Source organism: Macaca thibetana, chromosome 11 (assembly GCF_024542745.1).
Source record: "Macaca thibetana thibetana isolate TM-01 chromosome 11, ASM2454274v1, whole genome shotgun sequence".
Classification (NCBI taxonomy): domain Eukaryota; kingdom Metazoa; phylum Chordata; class Mammalia; order Primates; family Cercopithecidae; genus Macaca; species Macaca thibetana.
The window spans coordinates 36,745,301-36,758,932 of NC_065588.1; the positions used below are offsets into that span (position 1 = coordinate 36,745,301).

Below are 13,632 nucleotides of genomic sequence, written 5' to 3' on the forward strand. Positions count from 1 at the left end.
TATACTAAGACACTTTAGACCCCCAGTTTTACTTGTGGTAGTTCTAGCATGTTCCTTCATTTAAGGAGTCTTTTGAATTCCGTAATTTCCAGATTCCACCTGAATAAATGTCGGAGATGGCATTTGAACACAAAGTTATTCTACCCTGTCCCCTTCACATAAAAGACAGGCTTGGGATCACCTAGGTTTGGGGGGCATAAACATCCTCTCAGTGTTTGAGTACCAAAGAAATGATGAACCAATATCAGTAGAAAAGCAACAGATTGGTTATCAATCAGTCTGATGGTGATTATTTTAAGACTTTTGCCACCAACTGAACTGCCCCAAAGCAAATCTCTCATGCAGTTTGACCTTAATTTCTTTTACACTTTCTTGAGAGGTTATTATGCATGCAGTGCTTCCCTATTTAAAACACTGTTTTTACCAGGGGATATTTGGGGGTCTTCTGCATTACAGGCTAAGCAATTCAGTCTTTTCTCAAGAAAAACTGTCATGTTACATCTGGGCAAAAATGGAAACTTAAAAAAGAATCCTCACATCGTTTTATTTTCCTGTGTGCATGTGTGTGTGTGTATTTTGTCCCACATAAGTATCTTATTATTTCCCAATCGAAGCTCATTCTTCTCTATGAGGCGCTGCCCTGATATTTTCGCCTGACAAATCTCCCCGAGCAGATGGTCCCTTCAGGGAAGCTCAGGAAAGTGCTGGGTGTCTAGTTATGCCTGGCCCATCCCTCCCTCTTGGGGCCTCAAATGGCAAGTCATCAAACCAGTTTCTCCCCAGCGAAGGAGCCTTGATTCGGTAGCAGCAGGTTTGGGTTTCAGGCACTGCAGAGAACCTTTGCAGTTGGGTTTAGCAGCTACCCAAGTCTGCAGCCTGCGCTGGTCCTGGGGGTGAGAGTGATATCCCTGTTGTCCAATCAGAGACACGGGTTTCCATGCGGTCCCCGCCCCACTTTCCCCGCTGCCCCAATAACCGCCCTAAAAGGCCGGGCTTCTGCTGTCAAGTAGCCAGGGTGGGCTCCGCCGAGGCGAGGAGGGGCGCGGGTGGGGAGATGCGCTCCCAGGTGTTTGCCGCGGAAGTGGGAAACCTGTAGGGTATGGTCCAGCTGTGCCGCACCGAGGCGAGCAGGAGCAGGGAACAGGTAGGAAGCCGGACTTTTCCTTCTTTGCAGATAAAATAAAGAATGCGCATTTCCATGCTGTTGCTTCCCTTCCCCCAGCCCCGCCCCGCCCTCGTCACCCCCACATCTCCTGTGGACGCTGCAGCTCTCGCCGTGAAGTACGGCGCTGGAAGGACTGGGGCGGAGGTAGCTGGGGTGCGGGGAAGCAGGGGTGCGGGATGCCGGAGACCTGGGGTGCCGGACAGGGCAGGACGGCAGTGCCCTAGGAGAGGGCTCCGAGCCTGGGGTCTGTGTCTCGTTAACTTTCCTCTCGGAGGCTGCCACCGCCGCCAGCGCCGGGAACTCGCCCCAGGGATGCCATATCGCCTCGGCAGGGGAGGGGTGGGGAAGCAGAGAGGTCGGCAGCCCGGGGCGCGCAGATCTTTCGCTCCCGACGCCGGCCCGCACCTGCTGATCTTCCCCATCCCACCTGGGCGCCTGGCTAGCGCATCCCCGAAAACCTGGGAGCGGTTGCAGAGAGGGGAAGAAGGGACTTGTTTGTCCCCTGGCCCCTCTGTTAAGATCTAGCTCCCTTCAGGAGATGGGGGTGGGGAACAATCCCTGCAACTCGAAGGGCACGTTCCGATTAATCACATCTCCGTTGAGAAGGCACCGGCCCTTCTCCAGGATCTGCCGCAGGCGGGAGGGAGAGACCGCGGAGCCACTGCCCCTTCCCTCCTAGCCTGGCGCTGTCTATGGGAACCACCTTCACACCTAGTTTCTGAAAGGTGGGTTTGGCTTCAGGGATTCCCAGGGAGTCAAGTGATTGTGCCCGGATGAGCTCCGAGCGGCTGCGAGGCTGCCTCCCTAGGTGACCGCATCTGGGTAGTAGGTGTTGGCCTAGTGCCGGTTCCTGCAGGAGTCAGATTGCTGGGAGCAGTAGGCAGAAGAATTGCAGAGAAATCCGACGCGGCATCACCCTCTGGGACTGATGACACCCTGCTTTGAAAATTCCTGAAAAATTGGGATGATGAGAAGGAGGAAGAGGGGATAGCTGTGACCTTTCCTTATTTATTTATTTATTTTCATGCCAGACTGGGCATGGGTATTCGTACGTGTGCTTATGTGTGCACATCTCCAAGGTGGAGCTATATATAGCTCCTGCATACCCAGCCCGGCTTCCCTGCTGCTGAGCCTGCTGCCTTGGCCTTCTCAAGCAATCTGGAAGCACTGAGTGGGAGGGGCAAAAGGGAATCCAATTCTCCATTGGGGGAAAAGCCGGAGAAGCATTCAGACTGCTGAAAGCCTGCGTGAAATAATGTTTTTGTAACTCACGTAAAGATCAATATTTCATATTTCATGTTTTCAATATGTCATATTTCATGTTTTCAATATTTCAGTATTTTGAAAACATTCTTAGAGTGCCCAGATGATCTTCATCCATTTCGCTGCATTTTTTCAGTTTTCTAAGTGTACATATGAACCTTACCAGCCCGAAGTGTAACACAAATCAAATTAATACATGCCGTATCTGGGATATTTTATTAGACTCGGCATAGTGGTTTGGTTATTTGGTAGTAAATTTATTTGAGTGATAACTTATATCTAACAGCATTTGGGGAACTGGGAATGGATCCACCCACTTTCCAAGACTAAGGAACTGTTAGAACCCTTGCGGGTGTAGATTTGATGTATTTCTTTGTACAGATTTTACTTGTGGACCTGATATTTAAATTTGTACTGCTTTTTCATATCACATCTATTTGTACTACGTGGACTTTCTTTTATAGATTGATGTATGTGCATTTATCTTTGCCATTCCCCGAAATTATTTATTCCTGATGACAACCTTTCCATTTTCACGGATGAAGAAACTAAGATTCAGAGGACACAAGTGATTGGTTTAAAGTCTTCTGAAAACTTGATATTCCAACAACCTGCTGTGTAATTATACTGCATAGCAGTTTCCCCTCAAATAGAATACTTTTTAGCTTCCCAGGATTTTTGGTCCTGGTAACAAAATGTGGTCAATGTTGATACCAGAAACAATATAAACCAAGTTTATTCAGTTCTAGCCTGACATGTATCCCTACAAAAATTAATTCTGTATTTTAAGAACAAAATTCTAACTTGCCAAGTCATTTTGAAGATAAATGATTTAATCTACCAAGTTATCATCACAGGCAGTGCGAGCTGGCTTTTAATTTTGCTCTGCAACTTCCTAATGATCTGATTTGGAGCAAGTTAATTAAACTCTGAGAATCTGTTTCCTTGTCTTCAAAAGGAATTTTATAGCATTGAATTTTCAGGTTGCTATGAGGGTCATAAAAAAGTATGCATGTTTCTATCATGGGGATGGGCACATAGTGGGTCATTAATAAATAGAGCTACTACTGGTAATTATAACAATACATAATTATTTTATTGTACATTGGTTGATACATTGGTATGTATCAACTAAATGCATTTTAAAATTCAGTGTTCTAACAAAACGATCACTCCTCTTCAGAATCTCTAGTAGACTATTTTCACTTGGAAACTTAATCATGCTTAGTCTTATTTTGTTGCTTAATCCTCATTTGTATGTCTGATTCGTTTTCTAATTAGGAAGTACTTTGCAGAAAAAGACTATGCTTATAATCTTTTTGTATACCCCACCACATTGAACACAGTCCTATTATAAGTAGCCTTAAAGATTCTTGTTCAGGAAGCATCATCCTAAGAAGCAAGATGGGTGCTGCAATGATTTGGGGATAATTTTTTGGTAGAAGGCTGTGTATTGGGAGGAAACTATCCTCTCCATGAGGAGTAATGGATGACATAAAGTGTTTCTATATCCTTCCATAGAATTATTCAGTTTTCCAGTAGGGGTTTTGACTATGTACTGGTTCTATGTATTCTCTTGTATCTTGTGTCCCTTGAGACCAACTAGAAAGAGCTGAAATAGACAATTTATATTTCGGTATACAAAATATGCTCTGTAATTGCCTTATTTCAAAAACATCAACCAATCCTTCAATTTCCATCTATTTCTACATGCAAATTGGCCATGGTTTCTATCACATCTCACAACCTATTCTAACTCACCAGTAAGCTCCTCCTCCTCAATTCCAATGTTTGTTTTCTTTTTTATTGGTGTATTATTCATCGTTCTCTTCTGACCTTCTATTTTCCATATTGTCCATCTTGTTCTTGAAATTTTGCTCCTTGACACTACAATGCTCTGATACCATACTTTTTTCTTAATTTTTCTAACTTTCCTTTCTTTGTCTCTCTCTTATCTTCTCTTTCTACTTCTAGCTTTCAAGCAAATACCCCAAATTGATGACAATTTATCTTACTGAAAATAAAGTTCTCCTTCTGCATTTCCATTCCTAATCTTCCTCCCATTAGCCATTTCCTTTACACTTATCCTACTGGCTAAGAGCACAGGCTTTGGGAGGAAGCCTGCAGGTGTTAATATTTAGGTATCACGATGCAGTTAAGCGAATATCAGCAAGTCAATTGTGGATTATCATAGCATTTACATGAGAGGATTTTGTGATTTTTAAAATATTAAGTGAGATAATGCATGTTAAACATTCAAAATAGGGTTTGGCCCATGGTAGTTACTCATAAAGCATAGCTATTAATAATAGAAGTGCTGTTTATAGCAATTGTAATGTACAAGATGAAAACTGGTTTTCGTTTTTCCCCATGGATAGGCATCATTCATAAACTGGCTTTTATCAATGGAGACTACAACTTTACAGGCTTTTTTTTTTTTTTTTTTTTTTTTGAGATCGAGTCTCTCTCTGTCACCCAGGCTGGAGTGCAGTGGCGCGATCTCGGCTCACTGCAAGCTCCCTCACCTCCCTGGTTCATGCCATTCTCCTGCCTCAGCCTCCCGAGAAGCTGGGACTACAGGTGCCCGCCACCACGCCCAGCTAATTTTTTTGTATTTTTAGTAGAGACGGGGTTTCCCTGTGTTCACCAGGATGGTCTCGATCTCTTGACCTCATGATCCGCCTGCCTCGGCCTCCCAAAGTGCTGGGATTACAGGCGTCAGCCACCGCGTCCAGCCAGTTAGTTACTTTTTATGACTTTCTTTCCTCTAGGCCAAGTGTTCACCATATAGTCAGTAATTAATTCATTTTTATTTTCAACTCTAATTTGTATCTTTCTCTGCTTATTCCAGCACTAGTTTCATCTGGCATTCCATGCCTGGATGAGTGCAGTAGGCATATTATCAAATCTTCCAATATATAAGTCTATCTGCTTTAATCTAAGATGCCATGTATTATTGGTATAATGTGCTTTCAATTTTCATTAATGCTTCTATTTTCCTTTGAAAATTTCACTGTACTTTAGTTCAAATCTTAAAGAGCACTGACTTTGGAGCCGGAGACTCAGGTTCAACTCCTGACAATAGGACTGATTAGTTGTGTGACCTTGGAAATGTAGCAGCAGGAGGATGGGGCATTATTTCACTTCAATAATATGAATGACCTACTGTGTAAAGTTATATTCAAAAGTCTATTTAATATCACATTGAAAATAGTACTTTATTATTATAAGGACATCTAGAATCATTAAAGAAATACTGGGAATAAAGAAAAATCCACCAAATTCCACAAAACAAAGAGATCCTATTTCAATCTTCCAGTCTTATTTCTATTAATATAAATAAGTATTTTTCAATTATGGATTTGAGTTTACAGTGAACATTCACTTTTGTTAGCTTTTTAAACTTAATATACCATAAACATTTATTCATTTCATTTAATATTCTTACTAGCCATGTTTTTCTTTTTTTTTTTTTTTTGGCTGCCAATATTCTATAATAGATCTTTAGATTGTTTTTCAGTTTTGCACAGTCATGAAAATGAACCTTTATATATATTAATATTTGCATTTCTGACCATTTCTTTATGACAGCTTCTTAGAAGTTACCCAGGCAAAAGTGTGAATATTTTTAGCTTTGTAACACTTACTGGCAAATTGCTTCCCCCAAAATGTAAGCACAGATTTATACTCTACCAGTGGTTGTACCAGTTTGGCCATACTCTCATTAACACTTGGTACTATTTTTTAAAATTGGGATCATTTTGACAGTATAAATTATGCATCTAGTTTTCTGCTGAGTTATGGTTCATATGATTTTGGATAAGTTAAAAAATGTTATTATATTTATTGGTTCTTTGTATTTCTTAATTTGTGAATTTCATTTGACTATTGGAGTGTTCATATTTTCTCATGTAATAGGAAATCTGTGGTATGCTGCAAAAATTTTCCTCACCTTGTTCTTTGCATTTTAAAAAATGCTTTCTAACACAGAGAAATGTATAGCCTTACTGTAGTTTATAAATCTATTTGCAGTAGTGTCTCTTTGTAGCTTTCAGGTTCAGAAAACTTTCTGCCACTTAACGGAGAATTGAATATAAAAACAACATATGATGGTGCTATTGCTGAACTTCTTTCCTCCTTTGAAGCAGAATCTGGCTTATGTATATCATATGTATATCCCAGTGCGAAATGGCTCCTGGGGACACATAAAATTCACTCAGTCTATTAAGATTCCATTATTCTTTAGGCAGCTCCCCATGAAGTGAATAGTACCTTAATTCTTTCTGAGCTACTATTGTCCATTTCAAAAGAGCCACAGGGCAGAATGCACTATGGAAGATATTAATGGCCAGGTTACTCAGCCAGAGCAGGGCACTTTGTTTGCACAATTATCTGAATGACTCAGGCACTAAATCTGCTTCTGCCAGGATTATCCAGATGGTCCTTAATTCACTAGATAATTGTTCACCCCTGTACTTGATTTTGATGGTGTAGACCTGAGCATGTCATTGCTTTTCCTTCCCTGTTTTGTTACCACTCTAAATGCTTAGTGCTGGTTGCATTAGTTTCTATTATGAGAGGCAGTTTGCCCGGTTCTTCAGTGCATAGGTGTTAAGAGTTATGCAGAGCTTTGCATGAAACCTAGCTCAGTCAGTTACTAGCAGTGTGCTTTGAGGCTGGCCACTTAATGTTTTTTTTTTTTTTTTTTTTTTTGAGGCGGAGTCTCGCTGTGTTGCCCAGGCTGGAGTGCAGTAGCATGATCTCGGCTCACTGCAAGCTCTGCCTCCCGGGTTCACGCCATTCTCCTGCCTCAGCCTCCTGAATAGCTGGGACTACAGGTGCCCGCCACCATGCCTGGCTAAGTTTTTGTGTTTTTTTTTTTTTTTTTAAGTAGAGATGGGGTTTCAGCGTGTTAGCCAGGATGGTATCGATCCCCTAACCTCATGATCCTCCCGCCTCAGCCTCCGAAAGTGCTGGGATTACAGGCGTTAACCACCGCGCCCGGCCATGAGGCCAGCCACTTAAATTTTTTTACAACTTTGTTTTCTGTGTAAAAAACAGATATTCAGAGTTTGAAGTCCCTATTTCATTCTCCTCTCTCATAGCCGCCTTCTCCTGAGTACATTCTATATGTCATAACCACAGTTGTCTTTCTAAAGTCAATCTCATCGTATGCTTCCTCTGCTGAAAGTTTTTTAAGTTCCCCTTTTGTTGTATTAATAAGATGTCTGAAGTCTTTTGCATTGCACCTAAAGTCCTTTATTAAATGGTACCTGGTAACTTCTCTAGATTCATTTTCTCATTAATCAAATTTCTCCCATCTCCAGTCTCCCACAATGTCAATCAACTGAACTGTTTGCCTTCTCCTAATGCATCTTGTTTTCTCTTTTCTCCCAACACCCTCCCATGTTCCCTATGTTCTATTGTCTCCCATAAATAACCTGTTTTCTTGTCTGCTTTTTAACTGACCTAACCTTTTCATGCCTTGGATCAGGTGCTACCATTTCTTGGAGGACTTCCCTGAATTCTCAGTCTTAAATTTTGACTCCCATAGTGACCTGTGGATATCCTTGCCATGTCACTTACCATACTACCTTGTACTGATTGTTTACTTGTCTCTTGCCCCCACTGTAAGTCCTGGGGGATAGAGGCCATACGTTATTTTTCTTTGTGTCTGATAGAGGACCTGACATATAGTTGAAACTTAATAAACATTTTCTGAAGAAATGAATAAAAGAAGGTTAAGACTAAATTAGTTTTTAGGATTTCAACAAATGAAAGATTCATATCTTTACCCTGGAAACCAATCAATAAAAACTAAAAATTATATCAATCTTCACAATATTTCAAAAATTAACTTCCTGGTTTTGTTGATTTATACAGGATAAATAAGAGAGATTTTATTTTTTAATGAGGAATTTTATAATGAAAAGCATGCCTAAGACAGCTAATAATTCCAAATTGCTAAATCAGTCAATAAATATCTTTTAAATAATTTTGCATTTTAAAAGGAAAGAGGAATGTATAGTTACATGGATAATGTAGATGTATAAATTTAGCTGTGTAGGAATTAAATAACGGCAAAGTTAATTTCACTTTTCTTTATTTAATAGAAGGTCTTCCATTGGTGTCATCTTTGGCAGATTACAAAGTATGGTCACATGCGTAGCCTTATTTGATCCTTCATAACAGTCTTGAAAATTAGATTCAACGTCATGGTTATCCACATTTATAGATAAAAAAAATAAGCTCAGAGAAGTAAGTAATTTGCCGAAGGTTACACGTTAGTGGTAAATCTGGAAAAGTAAGATGATCTGGCTCATAGTTGAGTGTCCTATGTGTTATGCTTGGCCCAGAACATTTCACTGAGAGATGACTGGCATCATTTTGTCTAGGTTAAGGACAACAATCTTGATAATAATAATCCCCTTAAAGTCCTGAGCAATGTAGTAAAAATGTATTACATTATACCTATATAGGGTTTTTGCTTTGATTTTTAGTAATCTGAGAAGAAACCACCTGACAGAACATTTTGCTTTAGACATATCTTTAAGTCTTATAGTTACTTGCTCATTTTTAACACACACACACACACACACACACACACACACACCCACCCACCATATTACCCTTTTCAGTTTGTTTGTTTTGAAGTACGTGTCTTTTTATGTTAGGTGACAAGTACAATGCTCTTTCCCTTACTTTTTTTTTTTTTTTTAACTTGAGTTATTAAAATTTTTTTTTCAGCCAGGCATGGTGGCTCATGCCTGTAATCCCAGCACTTTGGGAGGACGAGATGGGCAGATCACGAGGTCAGGAGTTTGAGACCAGCCTGGCCAACATGGTGAAACCCCATCTCTACTAAAAATACAAAAATTAGCTGCGCGTGGTGGCGCATGCCTGTAATCCCAGCTACTCAGGAGGCTGAGGCAGGAGAATCTTTTGAACCTGGGAGGCGGAGGTTGCAGGGAGCTGAGATTGCACCATTGCACTCCAGCCTAGGCGACGGTGAGACTCCGTCTCAAAAAAAAAAAAAAAAAAAATTCTGGATTTTCTTAATTTAGTAGACAATGTTCAACTTTAGTCTTCAGTTTTTGGCTTAGCATATATTCAGTGTAATCTTGGAGAACCAGAGGGGTCAAATGCGTTTTTTAGGAAATAGTGCAAGCGTTGAGAAAGAAATTTATGAAAAATAGATGGGTAGTTAGTTAGAATGGTGATCTATCCTAGTTTGAAAATTATAAACACCGAGATATAAGATTGATTTTTCAAATTTGACTTGTGCAAATGTCTTCTCTATAATTGTACCTCAGTTATTAACAATCACTTATTGAGCACTCATCTGTGTTGGGCATTTAAAAAAATGTGTTGCACATGACCATCTTAACACTTTTCAAAACCAGTGAAAAGGTTTTTTAAAGTGTATTATTCCAATTTTGCAGATCAGGAAAGTTAGTTATTAAAAAGTTAATGCATGCAGAGGCTAGAATTCACACCCAGATTGTCTGACTCTGAAGCCCGAGTTTTTAAATTACTGTGTTATTCAGCACCAACCCAGGGCTCATGAGAGCTGGTTTTAGTATTTTGTGAGTCACAGTTTAAAACTCTGCTATTCTAAGTGACCCGAATCTATCCCTGGACCCTTAAATAAATTTAGTATTAATACAAGGAATTAAATCATTCTAAATTTGCATATGTTTTATTTATGAATATCTTATTAATATCTTTCACGACAGTAATTTACATGGTGCAGATTCCCAAGCATGAATTGGACCATTACAATGTGTCATTTAAATATGCCTCTAATGGGCCAATCATTAGAATTTTGACGCAAGCACCAGAAGTTTTTATGCATTTCTGCCCTAATTTTGCTTTCTAACATCTCAAATGATAAACAGTAATTCTCTCCTAAGGCTTCTAATCTGATAGTATTTAATTGTCATGGTTACTAAAAGTACAGATTTGCTAACTGTAACAGATGAGATGAATATTATGAACAATATTTATGATATTCTAGCTTGAAACTCAAGCTGTTTACTGTGACAGAATTTTATATCAGATAAAACTTTCCTTTGTAAATTATTTTTATACATTAAATGCAGTGTAATTTAATTTAAAATATTTGTAAATGCCTAATGGATTGACTTTATTTTTCTTTTGGTCTATTTATATTATTTTGGAGAGCATAACAACTTTCAGATTATTTGAAAATTAACCTGCTTTCTCGAAAAATGTTATTTTCAAATTTTGGTTTATGCACAAGTTGAGTGGTAATGAACCTAAGACATCAATTTTCAGTAAAACACTGTGTTATTACATTCTTTCCTCTTCCCTTTTTAATTAAAGAATAGCAGAAATACAGAAAACATTTGGCTCAATGAGCTATGACAAAGTATTCATACCTATGAAATCAACACTCAACTCAGAAGAAAGAATTTTGTCAGCACCCAGGTACCCCTCTTCCAGCCCCACTTAATCACTATCGCCTTACTCTTATCCAAAGGTAGCTTCTGACTAATAAGACTGTAGAATAGTTCTGTCTGTTTTCGAAATTTATATAAGTGGAATCATGAAGTATGCATTTTTGTATCAGATTTTTTTTTTTCCCCCAGAGACAGGGTCTTGCTTTGTTGCCCAGTCTGTTCTCAGACTCCTGGCCTCAAATGATCCTCCCTGCTCAGCCTCCCAAAGTACTGGGATTACAGGCATAAGCCATCATGCCTGGCCCAGATTCCTTTTGTTCAAAATTTTTTGTGAGCTGTGTCAATATTCTTGCATGTAGCAATAATTTATTTTCATTGTACTGTAGAATTCCATTGAATGAATGCCCCCAAAATATACATATTTATTCTGTTGTTGAATACCTGAGTTGTTTCCCGTTTTGTGTTATTACTGATAGTTCTCCTATGCATGTTTTCAAATTTGTTAGACATTGTTTTTCTTTTTTCTCTTTGAGACGGAGTTTCACTCTTGTTGCCCAGGCTGGAGTGCAATGGTGCGATCTCGGCTCACCACAACCTCCACCTCGCAGGTTCAGGTGATTATCCTGCTTCAGCTTCCTGAGTAGCTGGGATAACAAGAGCCTGCCACCACACTCAGCTAATTCTTTGTATTTTTAATAGAGGCGTGTTTTCACCGTGTTGGCCAGGCTGGTCACCAACTCTTGACCTCAGGTGATCCACCCGCCTTGGCCTCCCACACTGCTGGAAATACAGGTGTGAGTCACTGTGCCCGGCCCAAAATTGAATTATACTATATATGGTGTTCTGCCACTTCCTTTTATTTTGGACAACTTTTTCTTTCCACATGTTACAGTGCCAACACATTCTTTTCAGTACTTGCATAGTATCCCTTTGCGTAAAACACAATTTATTTGTCTCATTGTTGGAACTTTGGGTAATGTTTCCAATGTGTTTTAAAAGAGTGCTACAAAAACATTATTCTGCGTGTAGTTTTGTATATTCCTGGGAATATTTTTCTAAGATATTTCTTGCTAGTCAAAAGGTGTGTGTATATATATATATATATGTATATTTTTTTACAGATTATTATATATTATATTATATAATGCATATATTATATTATATATATATTATTTATATTTACAGATTATTGGTATTTCCAAGTTGCCCTTTAAAGACTATAGTGATTTATATATAATCCTAGAAATATGAATAAGAATGTCTGCTTTTGCATATTCTCCCTACTACTATTATCAGTCTTTCAAATACCTTTGGATTTTATATTTCCAAATCAAATTATTACTGAAAAAATAATATAAATGAAGCATAGCTGTGTGCTAAAGAGATCATAAAACATAAAAATTGGTATTTCCCTGTAGACTAAATTTTGCTATTTTATATAAAAATATTTCAGTTATTTTTGGAATTGTAAAAACATTTCAGTTTATTTAAGTGGATCCTAAGTTGTTTTATAAAATTCAAGCCAAAACTCCCCTGCTTTCATTGTTATTTTTAGTATTACAGCTTTTCAATGGATAAAGATTTAAATCTACATTCTGGCACTTAGTAGATATGTAATTTTGGAAAATTTACTCAGCTCCTGTTACTTTGAGTGCTTCATTTTCTGAAGTCGTGAAAATAGACATGGAAGTTAAGTTTGCTGTATCGGTCTCATTTGATTGTTTTCCAGGTTCGATTTAGATAATTAGGCTACTTAGGCAGATGCCTGTTTCTCACTGACCTATTTATGACCCTCTCAGAGCTGCTTGATCTTCAGTGAGAAGAGTTTCTAGACATGAAAAGGGCCCTGTTTCTTGTGAATAATCTACAAAGTAGTCTCTTCTGCTAGCTAGAAATGGAAAGAAGTGATGTGAATAATATTTCCTTCTTTCCTTTATTTATATTGTTGGTGAGAGGAGGTGGGGAGAGAGAGAGAGAAAGAAAACAGAAACACAGATCTACCATGTGGTAGACATTGCATTGGGGCTAGAGATATAGTAATGATTAAGTGAGACTTTTTCTTGCCTTCAAGAGTCTTCTAAACTAAGTGTGTGAAATAGATAAAAAGGTAGTTCAAAACTGCGAATGGGTGCTTTGATCCAAGGAGAGCCAACATCTTCTTGTCCTCTGCAGAGGACAAGTAAAGACCTGGAAGCAAAGAACAGCATGACTGGTTCAAATAACAAAAACAAATAAAGAAATATGGTATAGTATAAATTGTACAGTAGCAAGATATGTGGCTGAAGAGCAGAAAAAGAAAGTTTCCTTAAAGTGTTGAAGTATGTGTCTTATTCTCAGAGCAATGGTTCAAAGAAAGGCAGTGATTTAATCAGATTTCATAATTATTTTAGGATTTAATGACGTAAAAGAAAGATACTAGATATGAAAGGACTGTAATTTCAAAAATGTTAAAGAAAATAAGTCTAGATTTGAAACAGCATGTGTAGATCATTCACTTGATAAGAAATGTTGAAAAATTGGTAGGCCCATACTCTCCAAATCATCTTTTAATAAGATCTAGTAGTAAATGTATTATTGACTTCATCTTGCTGGTAGGTATGTTATGAAAACTCTCTTTGAGTAGTTAAGAAAAGAAAATTAAGCATAGAGTCATATTTTTTCATCTTCATCTTTTTCACAACTTCTTTGATTTCACAGCTTCTTTCTTGATTTTGGCTAAGACACATATCTTTTTAAAAGCCATAAAAATTCACAGATGTCCTAGGCTTAGGATTTCATCCC

The 13,632-nt window shown here is 38.5% G+C and overlaps 1 protein-coding gene across 4 annotated transcripts in view; it reads left to right on the forward strand.

The window, feature by feature from the left end:
- Positions 1-977: 977 nt before the first annotated feature.
- CNTN1 (contactin 1) overlaps positions 978-13,632 on the forward strand; it is a 392,585-nt gene continuing 379,930 nt past the window's right edge. Inside the window, exon 1 of one of the 4 annotated variants that reach the window (XM_050748442.1) lies at positions 978-1,144. The gene's annotated coding sequence lies outside the window, so the exon portion shown is untranslated. Of the gene's footprint in view, positions 1,145-1,286; positions 1,310-1,602; positions 1,891-13,632 lie in introns of those variants that run through there. The other 3 variants (XM_050748438.1, XM_050748441.1, XM_050748440.1) reach the window with 3 other exon arrangements.